This window comes from Silene latifolia, chromosome Y, assembly GCF_048544455.1.
Source record: "Silene latifolia isolate original U9 population chromosome Y, ASM4854445v1, whole genome shotgun sequence".
Classification (NCBI taxonomy): Eukaryota; Viridiplantae; Streptophyta; class Magnoliopsida; order Caryophyllales; family Caryophyllaceae; genus Silene; species Silene latifolia.
The window spans coordinates 133,325,794-133,346,312 of record NC_133538.1 but is presented as its reverse complement, the minus strand read 5'-3'; the positions used below and the strand labels follow the sequence as shown (position 1 = coordinate 133,346,312).

The 20,519-nt window shown below is 41.9% G+C and overlaps 2 long non-coding RNA genes across 2 annotated transcripts; both read right to left on the bottom strand.

Moving 5' to 3' along the window:
• Positions 1-337: 337 nt before the first annotated feature.
• On the bottom strand, positions 338-791 carry LOC141633540 (uncharacterized). Its single transcript, XR_012538342.1, has 2 exons — positions 686-791; positions 338-580 (listed from the first exon to the last, which is right to left on the bottom strand). It is a non-coding gene; the product is annotated as an uncharacterized LOC141633540 (long non-coding RNA).
• Positions 792-1,407: 616 nt separating this feature from the next.
• LOC141633342 (uncharacterized) lies at positions 1,408-1,965 on the bottom strand. The gene is made up of 3 exons (XR_012538123.1): positions 1,868-1,965; positions 1,622-1,767; positions 1,408-1,524 (listed from the first exon to the last, which is right to left on the bottom strand). It is a non-coding gene; the product is annotated as an uncharacterized LOC141633342 (long non-coding RNA).
• Between the last annotated feature and the right edge of the window lie 18,554 nt (positions 1,966-20,519).

Here is a 20,519-nt window from a genome sequence, read left to right as displayed (position 1 = left end):
TTGGTCATGTCCATTATGGAGTAATGCACATCGGATTTTAAACCGATGTCCATTAAAATTTGCACAACGGATTTCTCTATATATCTGATGTCCATATGACATATAGACATCAGCCTTTTTGGAAGTCTTATGTCCATTCTTTGCCATAGGCATCAGATATCTAAATATAGACATCGGTTTTTTATAAAAATCCGATGTTTATAATTATTAATTTTTATAAAATATATATATATATATATATATATATATATATATATATATATATATATATATATATATATATTACTATATTATTACCCAATACATTATTACTACACATGATCACAAATGCAAAAGATGATTCAATAATCAACAAATATGTTTATACAATCAATCGATTATCTAAAGTCAATTACGAAAAGATACAAATATATTAAGACAACTAACCTATCAACAAAAATAGAAACCAAGTTGTAACATAACTCGATATAAAACATAGCTCCTCGGCCAAATGGCGGCAATTAGTACTACTAATTTTGCATAATAGATCTTCATTAGCAATAAATCGTCATAGCCCTTCCATAAGCCTTACTGCCTTAACCTGTCCAAATTATGAAGGTAATTAGAACTCCTTCCGCAGCTTCAACAACTTCAAGTCTACCCATAGAACAGTGAAAAATGATTATGCGAGGAAGAACCTAGTTACCTGTGGGATAATGTTGAACCTTAATACGTAACAACTTCATTCAATCACCAAATTTACAAATGGAACTGGAAAACATCAGATAGCACTTCTCAATTAAGAGAAAGCACGCCAGATAAAGAGGAAAAAGAAAGTGACTAGCTTTTACAAAAGGGTGAACTCATCTCATCATACTAGTTTACCAAACTTGCACAAGGCAAAGACGTGAACCTCAAGCACACGAGACACGTTATTTTAGCAGACAAACTTGTATTTTTTAAAACAATAATTTTTGGCACAATACCTCCTTTTTTAAATATTTTTAAACTTCAAAGAAGTTTAACATGAAAAAAAAAAAGTAAAAGCTAGGAATAATGAGGCAAAGGGGAAAATGTAATAAATAAAAGAAATAGATGACAACGAAAGAAAAATTCAATATAATGTGACTGACTAGATTTAACATATGATCAAGGCATGCCACAGACCTTGAGTTATTTATGCTAGCGCTTCAATAAGCCCTGTAACTAGATTTTAAAAACTAAGATAGGAACTCACTATTGTGTTGGAAGATGGAAATCGTAGCCTCGGATCCTCGAGCACCATTAACAATTGAACTGTGATTAAGAGAATCACTTATAACCAACCCACCTTGTTGATGAATATGAAAACATTAGTATTCATGACACTTGACATGGGTAGTGTAAACATTTGCAGTAAATTATAAGCATATAAACATACCTTCCCAATCAAGACAGGTATAATAACAGAATTTGTAGCATAACCCATCCCAAAGACTAAAGCATCAGGCTTTCCCACAAATTTAGCGACACACTCCTCCAATTCAGAATGCAGTACAGTAGTGCCTGCAATAAATCAGCCTTAGCTAATATAATGGCACTCGATCCACAAACCAAGTGTCCACACAAAAAACAATGAAAATATTAAAAACATTATAAGCACCTCCATCTACACGTGGGTTACAGGTGCTTGCTGAAAATTTCTTCAACGATTCAATAGCACGGGGTGTGCAGTATTCATCGGCTGCAGCAAATCCGAGGTAATTATATGACCCCAAATTAAGACAATGCTTAACTTTTTCCGTACGTCTGTAACAACAGAGTTTTAATTTATTAGTGATCAACAACATCAAAGTTGGACAATTAAGCAATATAAATAATAATTTGTTCCTCCATGAAAAATACATACATTAAAGCCTTGTTACGATCGTTAGAAAATCGTTCCACCACATCAAACCAAGCATCAGGAGCACTCGAAATTGGCCTTCCGAAACAGTCCTACAGACGGCAAGAGAATATCGGTCACATTGTAACACACGCTCAAACCTTAAGTCATGCAGTTTATCCTAAATCCCAATTTCACACAGACCTTAATATCTCTTTTTCTGGCTAAACGAGCAATAGTATCCAAACTTAAGAACATCATTTCAAATTTTCAATAAAGCAAAGACACTTCACAAATTCAACACTTTACCTTCATAATTATATACAGAGTATCACTAGCGCCTAGCGCTTAAAATGACCTAGTTATCTGCAAATGACCTAGTTATCTGCAAATGAGTAAATGGTTTACTAACACAATTAACCAACTTGAATTAAGATTTATGAGCGTAAAAGCGATAACAAGTAACAACTTCATTCAATCACCAAATTTACAAATGAATTAATTAATGGCAAACACCAAATCATCAATACAACATACAAAATTCAGTACTTCACTTCACTAGTTCACTAAACAAACAAAAAACGCAGCAATTTGAAGTTTAAACAATTGAACACCATACGACTATCTCGATTCATACATTTGATACATTCATTATAGTATTATATCGCTTCACCTTCAGCAATACATACATTCATTACATATTTACATCATTATATCAATTCAATTTATCAATTATATCAATTAGGGTTTGAAAATTGGGATTTGGGGAAAATTCGAAATTAGGGTTTAGAAAATGGGGTATACTTACTTCACCGAGGCGGGCGTTGATGGCGAAGCGCTAACGGTGGCGATGAGGGTGGATGGTGAAGACTGAAGCGTCGCCAGTGACAATTTATGGTGAATATTGGAGATGGTTTTTTTTTAGCAGAGAGATTGAGAGGATGATCGTCTTATGGTTTGTGTTATTGTGTAAAGTCGAAATAGGGAATTAGGAATAAAAGGAAACGCCTTTTTTTAATGATTTTTTTTATACTCGAAATAATAAGTGATTTGGCGGAGACGGAAATATTTTTGCCGCTTATAATTTTCACTTTAGATGCACATCGGTTAAATAGAATGTTCCATGTCCATGACTTTTATATAGACATGGGTTTCATTAAATATCACATGTCCTTTAAAATCAGAAATAATGGACATGTGTTTTTTAACGCAACCGATGCACATATAATTATATGCACATCAGTTTTTTGCAAACAACGGATGTGCATGTTATGTATATCGGTTTTCCAGATAATCCGATGTCCATCGACTGATGTCCATAACGAGTTTTGTAGTAGTGATAGTATACCCAATAGATGAGATCTATGGTCTCAAGTATGTTCTATATGACTATAGAGACCAAGTGAAGTAATCATAAGAGTATGCTCTCAAGATAACTACACGAGGAGACCAAAAGAAAGTTTTGGAAGAAAAATGACTAATGTAAAGTCTTAACAAGAGTTTTGACTAGTTTATGAAAATTTTGACCAATAGTTTCAACCTTGATATTTACTTAAGAGCCTAAATGAATCAATGTAACATCCTAGTAATAAGCGATATTTATGACTAGAGGTTGCAAGGATTGATATACCGATATCTTCAATAGCCAAAGTTTTAAACCACGCAGATGTCATTACTTAACCTCATTATGAAAATGAATTGGTTAAACCTCCTTCTAAAAGGGATATTTTGAAGGACGTGTATTAGATATTACTTATATTTAAACAATGACATTGCTACGAATGATTATGACATGATCGAGTTAGAGATTGAAATCTCTTTCCATAAGGTTAAGATGAGACCTCTTCGAAACAGGAATTTTGAAAGGATATGATGGGAACATATATGGCTTCATCTTAATAACTTTGCAAAGCATCATACATTCCAATTTTGAAATGTTTTCGATTAAGTAATCAATTTCGAAACATGTGGAATTAAGTGGGAGTGTAGAAATTAATATGTGAAGACATGGAATTTAGTGGGAGCTATCATCCTTTGAATGTTTACAACTCATCACTCATTGAAGAATGACGAGCTAATACCTTCTTTCATAAAGAAGCATTTGAGTTTTCAATTCTGGATGAAAATGGACCATGATGAATCCAACTACATCATGAGATATTGGGTTAGTATTAAGAGATACACATCATATCAACATACAAATAGGTTATTCATGTAGATGAAAATGGAATTGCCATTAGCAGTCATGGTCGTTCATTGAACCTATAAACGGTTGATCTCATGATCATTAGTAACTAATGTTTCCGCCATTAGAATAATCATGTACCTGTCCAATAGTGAATCATTTGCATGAAAGCATGATGATTCATTGGCAAGCCATACAAGAAACGTCATGAATTCTAGAGGAGAATCCGATGAATGATTTCAGTGTTTGACATAATACTCTATTATGTGTTAAGAGGTTGCACATATTATAGAAAGTCCGAACACACGTAAAGATTTATGAAAATCCTAAACTTTTCAAGTCAAAAGGAGAAATAAAATTTTTTGGAAAGATACTTAGTTGAATAAGAAGTTACTCAAAACTAATCCTTCCTAACTATGCTAGGACTTGTAAGAAGTGCTAGGCTAATCATCTTGACAAATTGTTGCAAGACTCTACAAAACATGTACCTAGTGCATTGTGTGTGGATGGAGTACTTGATCAGTACAAGTTATATCATTCACCACAAATTCGTTCGTTATGTGATAATCGATAAGGAAGTTCTTTCAAGATAAAGAACCAAAACCGAGGTCGGGAACCTTGATGTGTACTGGGTAAGGTCCATGCTATGAGAAGATAACATGAACATAAAGGAAAATGCGATTATAAGAAGTTTGAACACATGGACACATGACATGTTAAACTTCTATTGCAATCAACAAGTGTTTATACACTTACGATTTGCATCACAAGGTTGTAATATGGTATTGACTACCCGAGTTGTTGGAATATGTGTCCTCCGACAATAATGCGATCACGACTGTTGATCATGATGATCACATGTTTAAGTCTCATTATAAAGAATACAATTGGGAAGTAATTTTTACTGTCAACTGATCAACATTTATCGGTAATGATTGGCTGACAACAGTTTGACATTACTGTCGTGCGACGGTGGTGATTAGTTGATCCCCTAGGTCATACCTATAGGGCAACACTCTTAATTGATTATTTAATTAATCGTATAACGTTACGAGTTAATTAAATTTCTTGAAAATTGACGGACGATTTTGGAAGTAAAATTTACGTATCACATTGGAATTTGATTAAATGAGATATGGTCTGAGTAATCGAATTGTATTATTACTCAGATGAAATTATTGTTTAAAGAAACAGTTAAAATTGAATGAATTATTATAAATACAATTTGTTGTGATTTATAATTGGTAAAATATTTTGGTACAAGTAATTATGAATTACTAAAGTCGATTTTTGTATATGACGTATTTTTAATACGTTGATTTTTAATATGTTAAAAATACATAACAAATTTATGTTACATATGACATGTGACATAAGACAAATTGACATTTTGACAAATATAATATGGAGTCCATATTATCTATGTGTGCCGAAATTAAGGGAAGAATTAGGCTAATATTGTGTTGTTTAAATTAGTGGAGAACATGATGATTGCCCTAATTGTCTAGCCATGCATACCTATTGGTCATTGTGAAGAACAACTCAAGCATGCATTGGCTCCTTTCCCTTCCCCATCCACCCGGATTTTAAGAGAAGAAAAACCATGGGTTTTTCTCATCTTTTTACCCATATACACAATAATGTAATTGTTGTTCAAAATTATTCATTCAGTCACCAAAATATTTTTAGAGAGATAAAAATATTTCACCTTCCTCTTTTCTTTCTCCTACCCGGTTTTAGGAGTCAAAAACCAAATTATTTTGGGTCAATTCTTCCACAAAAATTAATATTGTACTAGTATTTATAATATTAATTTTAATTAAGAGTGAGCTTTGGGTATAAATCCTTGGGAGAGATCCTACACTTGGGTCTTTGTTCATCCAAAAGGAAAGCTCAAGAACAAGAGAGAAGGAGATCTCTCTTGTGCCCTAAAACCGAAAATCCAATGTAAGGATGGAAGATTCTTCTCTTATTTTGTTTATAGTTTGCATGCATAAGATCATTAAATTAATTTTATGACAAATTAAAATAAAACATATATGAGTATGTTAAGTATATAGATCTACTTTTCCTTCAGATTTGACTATACCCCCACCAACTAAGCCGAATAATAAGACGAATCCTCTGGGGATTCACGCCATTTCTGACGATGAGCCGACCCTAGACTTCTCTCACCTCATCCTGCGAATTGACGACGAGGTGAATGGTTTGGAAAAGGATCCTTCAGACGGAGTGTTTGTGTTTAGTGCTGCCACTATGCTCACTATGTTTCAGCAAGTTGAAGAGGCCATAGCCAGCCTCTCTGAAAGAATCACCCGACTCGACGACGCCTACCGTCGACTCAACTTCAATCCCCCAACACCGCGGCCAAGGGAGAATTCCCTAAGTATTCTAAACTACCCATCCCAAGATGGATTGCTCCCACGACCATTCTAGCATAGACCTCACGAAAATCACCCTCAAAATAACTACCCTCAAAATAACTACCCCCATAAAAATCCCCCTCACAAAAATATTCCCCACAAGAACTACCCACCGAGGAATACCCCTCCAAGGTATCCTCGAGACTCTGAAATTAACGGCATATGGAGGGATGATGTTGAGGATGTCTATATCCTCCCAGGGAAGGAGAAGCGGACGAAATAAATCGGACATCTCACCTGATCCGGACGTCCCTATCAAAACCCGAAAAATCCAACGGTCATTCCAACAACGAATGACCAAATCGTCACAGAGGTGGACACTCAACCAAAGGCCCCCGAGAACTCAATCCTGAAACAGCTCCAGAAAGCAAAAGCCGAAATCTCAATTTGGCAACTGATCGCAACATCTTTTGAGCATCGACAGGCCTTGCTGCAGGCCTTGGGAAAATTAACCGTGCCCTCCACCTCTTCCCCAGAAGAAATAGTGGCGCACATGACGAAAGACGCCCCTGATCTGAGTAACCCGGTCGTCTTCTCCGACGAGAACATCCCTCCGTTCGGAACCAATCATAACTGCCCACAGGCTGGGTGTCAAGGAATCTGATTTGATCCCAACGAATCAAGGAGTACGCGCCTACGACGGCACTCGTCGCAAGGTCGTTGGGCTAGTCACTTTGACCGTCGCAACCGGACCCTTAGAAAGACAAACCAGTTTTCAAGTGGTCGACATCGACGCGTCCTTCAATATGCTCCTGGGACGTCCCTGGATTCATGCCGTCAAGGCTATCACATCAACACTCCACCAGAAGATCAGGGTCCCCTTCAACGGGAAAATAATCACGATTCCCGCTTCCCCAATCAAAGCAGTTCTAAGAAGGGGGATAGCCTCCCAAGCCATTGAGGAGGACGACAATGAAATGTGGGGTTTCTAAGCCGTGAACGCCATAACTGATGAATCGGCAACCTCTGAGTGTGACCCGTTCACCAACCTCACGGTCAACCATATCATGATGCGTCAGGGTTACTTCCCGGGTTTGCCGCTCAATCCACTAAAGGACCCATTGCCTCCCTCGAAATAGGCTAAGGTCCCCAACATTCCCTTTGGGCTGGGGTACGAACCTACTAACAAAGATATCCGGGAGATGAACCTCCTAGTGAAAAAACGCAAGAAGCACGGGGTTATCCTCCGTCCCTACCACCTGACTCTCAACGGATACTTTGTCCCCGAGGGAGAGTCCGAAATTTACCACGGCTTTCCGGAACCGATCTATGACTCTGTGGCGAAGGCTAGGTACCCGGGAGTGGAAGTCTTCCATGACTGCTACTTTATCCCCGACAACATCGAAGCTGAATCAACTGAGTCCAACCCGTTACCATGCCTTGACGGACAAGCTGTCACACTCCTCTTCGGGGAAGATAACGTCAAACACCTCGACTATGAGGACATATCAACATCGCCCTGAAGGACAATCAATTTGATCCAACCGCCTTGATCTCCGATACTGACCCGGAGAAAGTTACCCAAGGCTGGAGGAAGACTGTCAAGTGGACCGATCGCAAGGCAGCATTCTCAAGATAACAACTGGAGAAGGCCCTATGTTCAAGGAGGGAAATGAAGGAGGATCTGAGTCTGAGTCTGAGTCAGAGTCAGAGTCAGAGTCTGCCATAGCTCCTAACACTCCTAATGTCCCAGTCAAGGTCCCCTTCCCACTGTTTTATCACAAAGTCATGGCTGATTCAGAGGCCGAGTCTACTAGGGTCACCCCCACTCCCATGAATGGTGACAACCTGGAGCCTGTTCCAGGGGCCACTTCCTCTGTTGTGTCGCCTCTGACTCACCATGAGATGTCTATCCTTTCCGAGCTTTTCGCTCGTGTCAACTTAATGAACGCTAAGTTTGCTTATGACTCGTCTCAATTTAACTGCAATGCAATTCTGAATGACTATGAGGAATTTGACTTGAGTGACTACCCACCTCACTTAGCCAAAGAACTTGACAAACGAGAAACCAGAACCCCCATCATTAAGGAGACCGAATCTATTAACGTAGGAACCGACAATACACCTCAAGAACTTAGGATAGGGACAACCCTGGACCCCTCGGAAAGACAGCAGTTCATTGACCTCCTCCACGAATACAAGGACGTTTTCACCTGGTCTTACAGAGATATGCTTGGGATTGACAGAGAAATTGCAGAGCACCGGATACCCATTAAACCCGGAGCTAAACCCGTGAAACAGAAGCTACGCCGGATGCGTCCGGAGTGGGCCCTAAAATCAAGGAAGAAGTGGACAAAAAGGTCAAGGATGGGTTCATCAAAGTGTCCAAATACTCGGATTGGGTGGCCAACATTGTTCCTGTACCTAAGAAAGACGGGAGAATTCGGGTTTGCGTCGACTTCAGGGATCTAAACAAGGCGAGTCCAAAAGATGACTTCCCTTTGCCACATGTCGACATTCTGGTGGACAACATCGCCGAGCATGCTCTCCAATCATTCATGGACGGGTATGCCGGGTACTACCAGATTAAAATGGCTGAGGAAGATATGCACAAAACTGCGTTCACTACACAGTGGGGTACATATTGCTACACGGTCATGCCTTTCGGCCTCATCAACGCCGGAGCAACCTATCAAAGAACCGGTACCACTCTCCTACATGATATGATGCACAAGGAGGTAGAGGTGTATGTCGATGACATGATCGCCAAATCGAAAAAAGGGGACGGCCACATCAGTGCCCTCCGGAAATTCTTCGCTTGTCTGCGGAAATATAACATGAGACTAAATCCTCAGAAGTGTGCATTGGGGTCACCTCCGGAAAACTCTTGGGACATGTCGTCAGCAAAAGAGGCATTGAGATTGATCCAACCAAAATCAAAGCCCTTCAACAAATGCCTCAGCCTAGGAACGAGAAGGAGATTCGCGGATTTCTCGGTCAGGTCCAATACATCAGCCGGTTTATTGCCAAGCTTACTATGATTTGTGAACCAATATTCAAAAAGCTTCGTGCCTCCGATCACACGGATTGGGACGACGACTGTCAAAAGGCGTTCGACAGGATAAAGGAAATCCTATCCAAACCTCCTATCCTCATGCCACCTCAACCGGGGATTCCTTTATCCCTATACCTGACTGTTACCAACACGGCCATGGGAGCAATGCTAGCACAAATAGTTGGCAATGAAGAGCGAGCCATCTAGTACATCAGGAAAAAGGTCATTGAGTACGAGATGAGGTATACCCAACTGGAAAAGACATGCCTTGCCCTAGTATGGTCAACAAAGAAGCTGCGGCATTACATGCTTAGCTACTCGGTCCACATCTACTGCAAGATGGACCCGGTTAAATACATCTTCGAAAAACCCGTACTAAACGGAATGCTGTCTTGGTGGACACTCATGCTGTCCGAGTTTGATCTCAAATTCGTACCCCTCAAGGTCATTAAAGGAAGAGTAGTTGCCGATTTCCTAGCAGAAAATCCCGTCAACGAGGATCTAACGACCGACACATGGTCACTTCTTGACGAAGACATCCTTTGTGCCGAATCCGACACATGGGACCTATACTTTGATGGTGCATCTAATCTGAGAGGCTTCGGGGGTAGGAATCCTTCTAATATCACCAGAAGGAGAACATGTTCCAATCTCGGTCAAGCTAGACTTTGCCGTCACCAACAATGCCGCTGAATACGAAGCATGTCTCATCGGCCTACAAGAAGCCATCACACTTGGCATCAAGAGACTGAGGGCCAACGGCGATTCCTCACTCATCATCAATCAGGTATCCGGATGATGGAAAATCCGATCTGACAGCTTAGCTCCCTACCAAGCGAAGATCAGTCAAGAGGCCGAGTTCTTTGACCAAATCGACTACTTCCACTTGCCACGAGAGGAAAATCAATTTGCTGATGCCCTGGCAAAACTTGTCGCGCTCGTCAACATACCTGATGACATGACATCAATGCCCCTGTGTGTCGAGAGAAGGAGCGAGCCAGCCCACATTTGTGCCATTATCAACGATGAGGAAAGCCATGATGAACCTTGGTACCAACCCATCCTCAATTACAAAACCAAAAACGAATTCCCTCCCAACTCTGACCAAAGAGGACAAAGAGCCATCCGTTTACTGGCATCACAATTCGTGATAAACTAAAATCAACTTTACAAAAGAACACCCCAAGGAATTCTCCTCCTTTGCATCGACCATCACAAAGCCAAGAAAGTCATGGGAGAGGTTCACGACGGAGAATGTGGCCCTCACATGAGTGCAATGATGCTTACACGGAAAATCATGCGGCTAGGTTACTACTAGACCACCATGGAAGCTGATTGCCGTAACTACGTCAAACATTGCCAAATCTTCGCCAACATACAACACATACCACCATCCCTTTTGTACACCATGACGTCACCCTGGCCTTTCTCAACCTGGGGCATCGACATCATCGGGAAAGTCAACCCGATAGGCACCAAGGGGCATTGCTTCGTCCTCGTCGCCATCGACTACTTCACCAAATGGGTGGAAGCGCAGTCGTATGCAATTTTGACCGCCAAACAGGTGGCCAAGTTCATTCAAAAAAACATCATCTGCCGATATGGGGTACCCCATGAAATGATCAACGATCAAGGCTCTCACTTCCGGGCGGAAACTCAAGCTTTGTTGGACAAATACAAGATCAAACGACATCGATCATCCCCCTACCGTCACCAAACTAACGGAGCGGTGGAGGCAGCGAACAAAACTCTTGTCACCATTATCAAGAAAATGCAAGACAACTACCGCGATTAGCCGAGCAAACTCCCATTCGCACTCTGGGGATACCGAACCTCCATTCGAACACCGACGGGCGCCACATCCTTCTACCTAGCATATGGTATGGAGGCGGTTCAACCTGTAGAATTAGAGGTCCCATCTCCACGCATCCTACTGGAGAGTCAAGTCCCTGAGGCGGAATGGACCCGTTGAAGGTACGAACAACTCACTCTTCTAGACGAACGGCGACTCAACGCCTTGCACAACGTCCAGTTATACCAACGACGTATACAACGGGCATTCAACAAGAAGGTTTAACCCAGAAACATCCAGGAGGGCAACTTGGTCCTCAAGTCAATTCGAGCACCATTACCCTTTGATCCGAGGGGAAAATTCAAACCCAACTGGGCCGGGCCATACCTGGTCAAGAAAATACTTTCGGGGGGCGCAGTGAGACTGAGTGACCTAGACGGGGAGGACTTTACAAACCCGACCAACCTAGACCAACTCAAGAAATACTACCCTTGAACCATAACAACCAACGACCTAACCTATTTTTACAACTAGCAACGACCTCAACCCTTTTTTAGTCAAGTTCCTCAACGTGTTCTGATTTGAAATTGCATATTTTATCGAGTCTAAGCTACGGCACCTTGCCCGTTTCAAATTTCTTTTGACCCGTCAAAGGCAACGTCCATTTGCACTAAAACAAAACAACCCCTGAACTACGAGCATGGTTTGATTTTACCTCTTTAGGTGGATACGTAGGCAGTCCCTCTTATGCCTGAGGGATACAACCACAAAACCCAATTTAAATTCACAAAACATTTCGAACTACGATCATGGTTTGATTTTACCTCTTCGGGTGAATACGTAGGCAATCCTTCCTTACACAAGGAGGATACAACCATCCCCACAATCAAAAAAACATTACCCACATACAAAAACATCCCCATCAAAAAGGAGAAAAGGGAAAACCATTCCTTTCCCCACAAAAATACAAAAATGAGCCTTTCTCCCTTTCCACAAAATACCACTTTTCCAAGTGCAATTGTTTAAGGCGATTCGAATTGAATTGCCTTCACCAAACGGATGGAAGAAACAAGCGTTCACAATTTTCGACACGGGCAATCCTCTTATTCAATTAATAATGGGAGGGATTACAATTTCAACAACAAATAAAGCTCGACGAGTCTACAACTTGTCAAAGCTAAGGTGTCAACTAACACACCTCACATAATAAAACTACCACAAAACACACAACAACTAGCTAGTACAACATAATAAAAACTCACAAAAATAATACAACATAATAATAAAACGGGTAATGGAGGTCTTCACTCTTCCAATCTACTCTTGCCTTTTCCCTCGAGGAACATATTCCCCTTGTTCTTCTTGTTGGCCCGCCTAGCATGGATTTCTTCCTTGGAACGGATCCTAAACGGATCTAAGACGGCAACGGCCTCTGGTCTAGCACAAGACCCCATGTTCGACCCAAGACGAGCCAAGGCACGACCCACCATATTCTTGTGGCCGGAACTCCTCCTCTTCGGTGGTCTCATCACATCGGGGGTAGCTCCATCAACATACTCCTCAAAGAAGTCACGGTTGGCTTTGCCAACCTCTCGATACTTCAAGTCGACAACCTCGTCCTTACGGAATTTGGATCGCTCTTCCAAGGACGGAGCTCGTGACCACTTGACATAAGCGGGAGTCACCCATGTCGTGGCAACGGGGTTTGGTACCTCCCAAAGTGGCCGAGTGGCCCACCACCTTTCAAAGAACTCCAGAAGCTCGGAGTTCCGGAAATCATTCTCTTGGATAAGAGTATCTTGTGCGGGCACCTTTTGTTGACGCCCCATTTGCCTCATGAGCCTTTCGGGATATATGAAGGAAAAAACCTTCAAGCCCACCACCATCAAAGAACGAGGACTAGCACCTGAAGCGGGCAACCCCGTGAAGGACTTCAAGTGCCACCACGGCACCACCCAACGGATATGAGGACCACCCTCCTCCGCCAATCTTGCGGCCCAATAGGCCTCGATGGAAGAAAAACTATCCGGGTAGAACTTCTTCCTCATAGTGAGGTGACGGAAGGAGTAAGAAGAATGATTAACCGGAGGCTCTACATACCTTAGCCTCTCCAATAGCCACACTTGGAGGATCCTTGGGGATCCGAAAGAGGGAGCTTCTCCGCAAGAGCCTTCCTTGTCCAGAGCTTGGATAATCTCTCCAAGCACCAACAATGATGGATCTCTACCATGCCCCATTTGCTCAGTCACATGGATAAGGGTCATGCTACCATGGCATCTCGGCCCCTCCTTCTTCAAGACATCAACAAAGAGGTACACAAGGACAAGGCAAAATGCAAGAGCCCTACTCCTGGCCACCTCCGAGACATTAGCATCTAATCGGTTTGTAAAGATGTTGATAAGAGCCAACATATCCCTACCATGTGGAGCAAGAAGAAAGTTGATTTGGCATGTTGATAAGCCCAACATGGAACGGAATTTCTCCTTGTAGCACAACCGAGCCGGAGGAAGCACTGGAGCACAACCCAGCCACCCACCAATGGCTCCAACTTCTTCGGCAAGAGGACAAAGCTCGCCTTTCGGGAAAACGAAAACATGGTGTTTTGTATCCCAAAACCGAGAACATGCTTCAAGAAACGAAGGTTGCACCTTGACTTGACGAAGCACCAACAATTGACCAACTCCCATGCTAACGAGTTGATGCTTTTCGGGAGGCGACAAATCCCGGCACCATTGTCGCAAAGCGTTCTCAAAAGCATCCATGAAATATTTTTGTGGAAGAAGAAGAGGTTTTGTAGAGATGTTTTTGTGTTTGGGATGATGAAACAATGAAGCGCAAACGTCCCTATTTATACAAAATGATCAGCGCATTTTTCAGAAAAAGGGGAGAGCTGGCTTCCATCGCCAGGCTGCTCGCGCCTCTTTGAGGCTTCTCCAGGATTCCCGCTGTTGACTTGTCTCTTTCAACATGCGCTTTCTCCTGACACCTCAAACCTCCCGCCAGGAAGCTTGCGCCTCTTCGGGATAATCCGGGACATTTTGTGTTTCCTCACACTCACATTTCCTTGTTTTCGCGTTTTACGAAATCCGACACGGTTTCCATGACGCAGCTTTAAGCATACGGATTTTTCTTTCTTTTTTTAAGGGGGGGGGGGAAGGGCTAGTCGCCCCGATCCGCGATGGATCGTTTCCACGTTAGTCGAAATTCCGAAATTTTTTCGCTTTTTCGCAACTTTCCATCAAAAAATCAAAACCGAAGGTTGATAACACGACATCAATTTTCCTCAAAAATTCAAGCACTCACAAATTCGAGTCTTGACCTCAAAAATCAAATATACTCGCAAAAAAAATCCTTTTCTAAAATTCTTCCCTGACGGTTTGAATTTGATTTTTTTCGAGTCAATTTCAATAATTTCGGTGCAATTTAATTCACGACACGAGTTAATTGCTCAAATTTTCAAGCAACTCCTTTTGAATTCCGAACGTGACGATTTGTCACGGAATTTTCAAAATTTCAAATTTTAACTTCAAGACATCTTGGTTAATTTTTGTTTTTCAATCAAATGCTTTTACGTGTTTGCATTTATGCGTATGTGCTATCTGTTGCCTGTTTTCTACACTAACGATGCATGAACTGGTGCAAAGCAAAGGGAGAATCAAACAGTCGACAGCGCTCCTCCGAAACACAACACAAAAGGCCAAAAATCACAAAACAAACCACAATCCAAAAACACATATAAACAAACCACCTTATGCAAAATACATCGACAAACGTCTATCATACAGACACTGGCCTAAAACAAACGTCTATCATACAGACACGAGCCTAAAACAAACGTCTATCATACAGACACTGGCCTAAAACAAACGTCTATCATACAGACACTGGCCTAAAACAAACATCTATCATACAGACACTGGCCTAAGACAACGAACTGGGGGCTATCCGCCACCTACCGAGCTAAGCACTCCCTACCCTTCTGATCAGAAAAGAAAGGGAGCAACATAGGGAACAGAGGAGCAACAACGGAAGCAGAGGTGATTTCCATTATGGTAATACCCCGCTCCTGCTCCATGACAAAAAAGAAGACAGTGCCTTGCAGACTTTGGATGATGCGGAGGCCCAGAACCATAATGCGATGCACCATTCCGATACTGAACCCCACTCATCAGCCACCCTGTCTATGAGCCACAACGAAAAGGACAAGCCGGCCATATCAGCCGCTTCTTATCCTCTACGGAAGCATCCTCCACCACCGCCTCGAATACGGCAGCCTCCTCGGCCGCTACAGCCCCTCCAGGATCGTCTTCCTCCTCCAAAGCCTCAATGACGGACCCCATAGGTCCCAAACGATACCCTGCGATCAAAAAGCAACAACAAAAAACGTCAGCCGGAGTTTCGGCATTACGACGGCATGAAATGGATAAATCCCAAAAAACAAAAAAAAACACAACCTGCAATGCAAAAACAAGGGCAATCCCGCCCAAAATCCAACCAAATAAAACGGTTCACAAAAACGACTCGCCCCTCTTTTCAAGCAAAAGACGAGTCAAAACCACAAAAACGGAATTTCAAGACCCATATGAGGTTCGCCTACAAACCAAAATACATTCCCGACACAATGGGGTATTTTTCTGCGACTCAAAAAGGCAATTCATACGCTAATTTGAGCCCAAACCGGTCAAAAATTCGAAAACGACCACAAAAGGTGAACGTGATTCTATCACGCCTCAAAACGACCTAAAGTACCAATGAGGTCCATTTCAAGGCAAACTGACTCAATACAAGCCCAAACAGGCGATTATTTGCTCAGACGTAAGACCGTCGCAAAGGGCAAAAATCCAATTTTGCCCACAAACATCCAACGAAGGTCCTTAAATGGCAAATACGGGTTTTCCCAACTACAATGCAACCTAGTGGGACCCACTACCCAAGCAAGTAAACTTGGCATTGTGAAATGAGACGGTTTCTCGCCTCACTCACGTTTTTTGAGCATAGGGAGCGAGAACGGGGACCAAAATTCAAACTAAAAGAACCCCTATACACCTAAACAGGTTTCTAACCTAATGCAAGCATCAATTTCACTCGAAATGGGCTCGATCAAAAACGTCCAATTCGATTTTTAGGGCAAAATTCGCCTTAATTCAATCAAGCTAAAGATCAACAAATTTGAATGGATTCAAAAGGAAATACTTACCTTGAGATGACATTGTTGATGAAGGCAAGAATTCGAACAAGCAAGAAGGACCAACAATGGTGGATTTGGCTTTGTTTTGTCGAAGAGAAAAGAAGACGAGATGATGAATGGTTTGCGGCCTGAACTCGCGTCTTTTACAGAAAAATAGGGAAGCCCCTTTGGTTCACCAGGTGGCTCGCGCCTAAACCAGGCCTCCCCCTTGCTCTTTCAACGGATTTTGGGCTTTAGACCAATTTCCCGTGACAAACTTCAAATTTTCATTTGACGATATTAAAGGTCGTCATTTTTCTCAAAAACAAATAGTGAAAATTCAAATTCACTATTTTCGAAAGCTTTAAACGACGGCACATAAACCGTGCCTGCAATCGAATAGTGAAAATTTAAATTCACTATTTTCGGGAATTTTCAAGCAAACGGCGATCAAAACCGCCAATTTCAGAAATAATGGTGAAATCAAAATTCACCATTACCCTTCAAAATTTCAAAAATAATGGCGAAAATTCAAAAACTGCTATTTCTACAAATTTTAAGCGACGACAATTAAAACCGTCATTTTCAAAATAATAGTTGGAAATTGAACTTCACTATTTTCACCACGCATGTCAACGGCGGCACATAAATTGTCACTTCAATCAATAGTGAAGATTCCAAATTCACTATTTCCGTCAAATGGCAACGGCGGCACATAAACCGTCACTTCAATTAATAGTGAAGATTCCAAATTCACTATTTCCATCAAATGTCAATGACGGCACATAAACCGTCACTTCAATTAATAGTGAAGATTCCAAATTCACTATTTCCGTCAAATGTCAACGGCGGCATATAAACCGTCACTTCAAACACAATAGCAAACTCAAAATTTGCTATTTTTCTTCAAAATCAAAACAAACGGCGATCAAAACCGCCACTTCAAGTTCAAAAAAGAACGACGAACGGTGAAGATACCAAATTCAATATTCTTTCAAATACCAGCAGGAGGCTTCCTCGCGGAACCCGCTCATTCCGAAAATAGTGATAGTGAAAATCCATACTCACTATTCCCACAGCGGCATCACGAGTTCGCTACTTTCAAAATAAGCCTATTCGACGCGGCTGTTCCCATGGTCCATTAATCGACCTTACCATTGGCTGGCGAGCCTTTGTCCGCAAGCATTCAAGGACAGATCCCGAAGATGCCTCGGGTACATTTCCTTATCATGGCTGGCGAGCCTTTGTCTGCAACCTTTCAAAGACAGATCCCGCAAATGCCTCTGGTACATTTCCTTGCCAACGGCTGGCGAGCCTTTGTCCGCAACATTTCAAGGACAGATCCCGAAGATGCCTCGAGTACATTTCCTTACCATTGGCTGGCGAGCCTTTGTCCACAAACTTTCAAGGACAGATCTCGAAGATGCCTCGGGTACATTTCCTTACCATCGGCTGGCGACCTTTGTCCGCAACCTTTCAAGGACAGATCCCGAAGATGCCTCGGGTACATGTCCTTACCATCGGCTGGCGAGCCTTTGTCCACAAACCTTTCAAGGACAGATCCTGAAGATGCCTCGGGTACATTTCCTTACCAATGGCTGGCGAGCCTTTGTCCGCAAGCATTCAAGGACACATCCCGAAGATGCTTCGGGTACATTTCCTTACCATTGGCTAGCGAGCCTTTGTCCGCAAACCTTTCAAGGACACATCCCGAAGATGCCTCGGGTACATTTTCTTATCATGGCTGGCGAGCCTTTATCCGCAAACGTGCAAGGACATATCCGAAGATGCCTCAGGAATGACTCCTTCATATGGCTGGCGAGCCTTTGTACGTAGTCTAACGGACATTAAACGACCCACACGGACAGTCGACAGACTCTAAAATGTTCCCTACGACAGGTCCTTGACTCGTACCCTCGAGTCGCCTTGGCGTCGCCCTTCCCGACGGCAGGTCCTTGGCCCGAATCCTTTCGAGCCGCCTCGACGTCGCATGGGTCTCCAGGTTGTAATCTTCGATTGACACTGGGGATCTACTTTGACTTTCGCCCTGTCCAAGCCTCGGTCAAAGTGGGGGCTCAGAGATACCCGATTTCTTTGAGACTCCAACAAACACCCGATGATTATCAGGCTACAACATGTTTTGGAATTGCGGTGTTTGATCGACAGTTTGTGTACAACTTTACGTCAGAAAACTTAAAACGATTTCGAAAATAAAACATTTCAAAAATACCTGGAGTGTTTAATGCACGACGACGGGGTCGCAATGACACTAACTAGAGTTAAAACCGGCACCGGACCAAAAACCGACTCAGAAATTCAAATCCCGACTCCAACAACGAGTCAAACCGAGTCAACCACAAAAAACAAACATTTCAAACCTTCTACCTTAAGTTTTCCCAGATTCATGTTGGTCAAGTACCAAACATGTGACTACAAAACCTAGGATAGAACAAATCATGATTGTGTTTGTTGTGAAAGTGACAACACAGCTCGAAGACCCGCGACGTGGCTCGCGCCTCTTTGAGCGGCCAGTGGGCCACGTCGCTCAAAACTCACACAACCACTCATTCTCCTATAAATTCCTCTCAAATGCCACCCATTTGAGACTTACGCGAGTGTCCGCCCCTTCTTTTCTCCCTTAAAATTCTCGACTCGACTTCTAAAGTCACAATCCGACGCGTATTTACGACCTACCGATCGTAAACACGAGCCTTACACATTGTTTGGTACCGTCATTGTGCATTAAATCACTTGACCGACCACTACACCATCACTAAACTTTTAAAACACTCTTTTACTTACCAAAACGGTTTTAAACCGAGTTTTTTCCGATCAAACGAGTTGTTACACTTACGTCGGTCACTCGCCATAACCAAACATGTAAGTATGAGGGTTTAAAAATCCTCTTTTATTATGTTTTCATTTGTTTCATGACTATAACATGCTAAAACATGCATAACATGAACCAAAACATGGAATAAACGAGCCAAAACTGATTTTTGGTATGAGGCAGAAGCCCCTTAGGTCGCCAACTGGCCCGCGCCTAAAAGGGGTGCTCAGACCAGAGATCAACCGTGTTTGTTCTTGTCATTTCCCTTAATCCATCTCCATATTTATAATCGGTTTTCACCATTTCAAGTATTTTCGAACCTTTGTTGTTTTATTTCACCTGTTTTAACCATACAACATTTTTCACCCTTGGTTCCTCATATCATGACAGTTAAATCCGTGTTTCGGTAATAATCTTTGGTTAATGACATTTAAAAGTTATTTTAAAGCCTTTTATTTTATTTCTTTACATTTTCAAACAAACATATTAGTCACTAACACAAAATCATCCTTGGTTCTACATACCATGCCGGATTTTAACCCGGGTACGATGACGAGTATCGACTAATTACATTCAAATGGACTTAAAACAATTAGTCCATAATAATTTTCAAAACTATTCATGTCAAGTTTGACAAATCGAACCCGACACCGGATATTATCAAATAATGATGATTATTCGAGTCTAGTTCTTCAAATCAACAAATGCGGTCTAAATGACCCCTTCAAATCAAACTGGGTTCAAACACCCATTTTCAACACGTTTTATAACGTTTTCTAAAAGGTCAGAACACGGCACATAAACCGTGGGCTAACCCGCGCCTATACAGGCTCCCCATTTCTCATTTTCAAAACCAGAGGGAGGCCCCTTACACCGCCGGCTGGCTCGCGCCTCATATAGCCGTCTGGTACAGGGCCTGTTCCGTTCTAGCATTATTCTACGACGATCCCGACTCCGGTTAACCCGGATATAGGACGGATCAGATGACTATTCAAACCATATTTGCAAAATGCCTTATTAAGACAAATGGATCATGTTATGCACCCTAAACCTAATACGGTAAATGGATGTTTAATTTCCGTTTTGCATGCAAATCAATTATTAATCCAACTCGACATCTTATACTTGATACTTGGATTAAATCAACCGACTTAGAAAGCTCTCACATGTTAGGTTTAAATCATTGGATGCGCATTCATGCATTTAAACCGTTTTATCAACTTTTGCATTCAACCAACCAAGATCGATCCGTAGAGGCTGCTAAACGCGGGCGGGATTGGGTGT